A 5212-nucleotide genomic window follows, 5' to 3' on the forward strand; every position below is an offset into this window, starting at 1 on the left:
AAAAAAGAGAAAAAAGACTGCATACATCCCAAGTGTCCAAAGTAGAATTGATAAATTGTGATCTCTAATACCAAGGGCCTGAGTTATGGTTGACTTGGTTTTCGATCCTCCAGAAAGTTTATGACCAGCGGCTTCCTCGCTGTGTAACCACGAGCTAGATACTTAATCTCTCTAAACCTGAGTTAACTATTACTAAGATGGTAACAACATTTCCATCAGGAATGAAGAAGATACTGTGTAAAGATGGTTTTCATTCACGGCCTGATTCCTATGTGCACCAATGTAGATGTGGGAAGACAGAGAGCAGCTGCTCTCGTGCGGTTTGACCACTGTCCCAAGTAAGAAACAGGTGCACGCTGTTACCCATCGCAATGGCACACGACTCACACACACACACACACACACACACACACACACAGCACATACACAAATAAAACAGAAATCTAACAACGAACACTTACCTTTATCCTATGTGATTCCTTTTGATACTTTCTCTAATGTTCTGTGTCATGGGATTGTTTTTTAAGATTTTTTTTTTTTTACGTAATCCCTGCAGCCAACACGGGGCTCGAACCCACAAACCCGAAACCAAGAGTTGTACCCTCCACTGACCCGCCAGCCAGGCCGGCCACGCCACGTGATTTTACTGCTAGTATTGACCTGATACATCTCCTTTAGGAGCCTCAGTTTAAAACACACTGTCATTCAGGTTAAGAGAAGGGCTTTGGGATCAGACGGAGACTGGTTCCAGCCCGGCCTCCGTCCCTGCCCTAGACCAGGACTCTGACTTCCTGACCCCCGTGTCTCCATCTGCAGCAGGGACCCTGTCACACTGTCATGGGGATTAAATCTCAGGTAGTCTCCACGGCCCGGGAGTGTTGGCACCCCACAGGTGACTTGCAGGAGGGAGAGCTTTTCTGGTCTTCTCTTTTTTTCTTTCCCAAATCAAGTGAACTTGTTTTCTTACCTCTCGGCTAATGTGACACAGGTCCTGCTTTTCTTTTCTAAAGGAGACTCTGGGGGCCAAAACTTGTCAGCTTCTGCCCCTGGTCATGAGTGAAGACGCCAGGAACTTGAAGAGGTGGCCAGTCAATTCAAGGACGTCAGAGAGGTTTGGAAGAAGCTGTCTTTGTCCTGAGCAGTGGTTTCACCGCCTCTCTCCATTTCGGCACCCTGTGTTCTCTGAGCTGCCAAGAGAACTCTGTCCGTACAGCCAGCCGCAAGCAGAAGGGCCAGTTTAAATCCAAGAGATGGACCTTAGGGGGCTGTCCTAATCTCTGTGGATTTAGAGGGAAGATGGAAGTGAAAACTTCTCGTGAATTGTACCAGGGCTTGGGAAGGTGGCTCGATGCCAAGGTTGCTTCCAAGTCCATTCTCACACAGTTTAGAGCCCATAATAGATGTGAGGATGTGTGTGGGACACTGGCATTGCCACGCTGAATGAGACATAATTCCTGCTCTCGAGTTGCTCCCAGGAGCCTGAGGGATAATGACCCCGAGCAGACATTTACACATACGATAGTGAGAGATGAGCAAACTGAGGGTGTTCAGAGACGGGGAACCTGGAGGTTTGGGGATACAGCAGGGGGGAGGTCGGAGCTCAGTCTCAGAAGTATTACGAGATCACCTCTGCCTGAAGCAAGACAAAAAACGGATAGCTAGAGCATTCTAACAGCTCATACAGAAAGTTGAAATACCCTTTCCTCACTGCTGGAGATTTTAGCTGCCAGACTTGGCATTTAATATTAAGCATTCTATGCACGAAACACACTTTTCCCTCTAGGCTATGGATTGCCCACTAAATAGGTCTCTCCATTCCCAGAATGCCCAATGCAAATTTGGAGGGAGAACTCTCAAATTCCATTTTCTCCTTTTTCTGTTCTCCTTTTGTGTGATCAAATGACATAGACAGATTTAAAAGTAATGTGTTATACGCAACTAATGAATCATCGAACTTTACATCAAAAACCAGGGATGTACTGTATGGTGACTAACATAATATAATAAAAAATATTAGAAAATAAAATAAAATAAAAGTAATGTGCCCATAACTACAACATAGCATTCTTTCAGAAACAGTAAAACCTTGGTCTATAATATGCTGCAGTGAATAAACAACACAAAATATTTTTGAGCTAATGTGTGACCCATATTCTCTCCAGTGTGTCCTCTGCTCCTCCCCTCTTTTAGGGAACGAAGATTAAAATACTTTAACGCAATCGTACGTGTACTTGCATAGCTTTATCCTAGACACACAAACACAACACAATGCATTTTGCACATCTGTGCCCATGTCGGTCCTTCTGTCCAGACAGCCCTTTTCCTTCCCCTCCGAATGAAATCTCACTCATCTCTCAAGCTCATGCTCACCTCCTTAGAGAAGCTCTCACCCACATTTCCTTTCCAGACACCAGGAATGAACCCGTTCCTCCCTCCTGAGGGGGAAGTGTGCGAGATAAACACGGCTTGATCCCCAGCAGGTATCCAGGAATTTGATTGAACGCCTGGGCTCCAACCCCACTTGGAGAAATGTCCTGGGAATCTGGAGCATGAGAATCTGAATTTGAATTCCTGCTCTATCATTCAAAGGCTGTGTGACTTGGACCTCCCTGAGTCTCCATGTCCCCATCTATAAAACGGCGACGATGATGGTCCCCTGGAAGAGTTCTCATGAAGATTAAGCTAATCAGTGCTCGTAAAGCACCTAGTACGATGCCTAGTACCTACTAGGAGCTCGTGAGTGGTAGCTATTGATTGCTATTACTGATACCTGTCTAATGAAGATCACATACACGTCTCAGAGATGATGTAAAAATTAAATTAATAGAGACATGTACAGATCCAGCACAGTCATGGACACACGGCAGCCAGTGAATGTTAATTCTTTCCCTTAAGTCTAACTCCTGCTTCACTCCTGACACTAATAAAGCTCTTAGTACCTTTATTATAAGTCCTTATTTACTTTCTCCTGGCACCACTAAACTGTGACCTCATTCAGAGAAGGGACTCTGTCTCTTATTTCTGTATTCTTTGCAATGAAATGTTAGTTGATTTGGGGGGGGGCACCTAATACCTGGACCCTGACCCTGACAAAGTTTTTCTGAGAAGAAATCATTTTAACTTTGGAATAGTTGATCATGGACCATATAGGGATGTGTGGTCAGAGGGACATGGTGAAGGGAAGGAGAAAAGTCTGGAAAAGGAGTGGCCCATAACGGGCCCTAATGTATTTTCCAAGTCCTTTACTAATGGATATTTGTGGAGTTGTCCAGGTTTTGCTAGTGTGAACACTGCTTCCGTAGATATCCTGGCGTGCTTATGTTTGCCCACGTATAGAAATAGATCTATAAGCTACATGTAAAGAAGCAGAATTATTGGTCAATATACAATTAACAATCTTATACACATTACAAAATTACCATCTGAAAATACTGCATGGATTGACATTCCCATCAAGGTCATCCAAGAATGTGTGTTTGTTACCCCTTTAATTGTACTTGTTCTCTTAAATTGTCTCCATTTTTTAGAACTCATGGGTGGGGGCACCTGGGGGTGGCACAGTCGTTAAGCGTCTGCCTTCGGCTCAGGGCGTGATCCCGGTGTTCTGGGATCGAGCCCCACATCAGGCTCCTCCCCTATGAGCCTGCTTCTTCCTCTCCCACTCCCCCTGCTTCTGTTCCCTCTCTCACTGGCCGTCTCTGTCAAATAAATAAATAAAATCTTAAAAAAAAAAAAAAAGAACTCACGGATGAAGAATAACACTACTCTTTCTGTGTACATTTGTGTGTTTAGCAGTGACATGGCCGAATCAGAAGCATGCTGCTAAACTACATCTCCCAGCATCCCTTGCACTTCGGTATGACCATGTGACTCATTCCTGGCCAATGCAGTGTGGGCAGCAGTGATGCATATAAATCCAGACCTGGCCCTTCAAACCCTGGGTGATGCCTCATTCTCATTTCCTCTCCCTCTCTCTGTCCCTGCCTGTCTACAGATAAAATTTTAAGTGGGGCACCCCAAGGCTCTGGAGGATAACAGGTACTATAAGGAAGGACTCTGGGTCCCCGGGCAGCTGCAGGAGGGCCAGCACCCCTTGGCAAGCTGCACTGAATTATGGTGCAGATGAGACATAAACCTCAGCATCGGGGGTGCTGAGATCTGGGGCGTCTATAACAGCAGCAGAGTGCACCGTGCTGCCCTTTCCGATCCTCTTAGGCTCACGTGTTGCTCCAGCCACAGACACAGGCTCTGATGAGCTCCACACAGGTAACTGGAGAGCATTATGGTGCAGATGAGACATAAACCTCAGCATCGGGGGTGCTGAGATCTGGGGCGTCTATAACAGCAGCAGAGTGCACCGTGCTGCCCTTTCCGATCCTCTTAGGCTCACGTGTTGCTCCAGCCAGACACAGGCTCTGATGAGCTCCACACAGGTAACTGGAGAGCACGAAATCTCCAGTCTACGCCCAGTGTCTCTTTCAACAGGACCCGAAAGAAGAAGACCCACAGGAACCCACTCAGCTCTCATAGATCTGCAGCTCATAGGGCCAGGTGTATAAATACACTGTGATCCAAGGCGAGAGAAGGAAAAGGTACAAAGGGAGGACAAGGGAAATTATTTTATTATTATTTGCAGGTAACATGATGCACAGAAAAGAAAAGCCTAAGGAATCTATGAACACATGATAGAGCCAAAACATGAGATTATGAAGATTGTGGGATACAGGACGAATGCACAGAAACCAGTTTTGTTTCTAAATACTAGATGTGGCAGTTGGAAAATAAATTTACAGAACGATTAAGCATACAAAAGTATCGAAAACATTAAATACATGGGAATAAATTTAAGGAAAGATTCACACAACCTCTACAGTAAAAATCTGAAATATTGCTGACAGGACAGCTACAGGTTAAAAGTGCTAAATATGGGAGCAACCGAAGAGTCCATCCTGAGATGAATGGATACGGACGAGTGTGGTGTACACATGTACACACACGCCCCCCCCCCAAAAATACACCCAGGAGCTTGCAGCTCTGAGTCTGCTTTTTGTTTGTTTGTTTATTCCTTTTTTTATTTTTAGATTCCCACAGAGGATGGAATCACATGGTATTTTGTCTTTCTCAGACTGACTTATTTCACTTAGCGTCGCACCCTCCGGGTCCGGTTTATGTTGACATGATCTCATCTGCTTCAATGTCATGATATTCCAGC

This window comes from Ursus maritimus, unplaced genomic scaffold, assembly GCF_017311325.1.
Source record: "Ursus maritimus isolate PB19 unplaced genomic scaffold, ASM1731132v1 scaffold_19, whole genome shotgun sequence".
Lineage (NCBI taxonomy): Eukaryota > Metazoa > Chordata > Mammalia > Carnivora > Ursidae > Ursus > Ursus maritimus.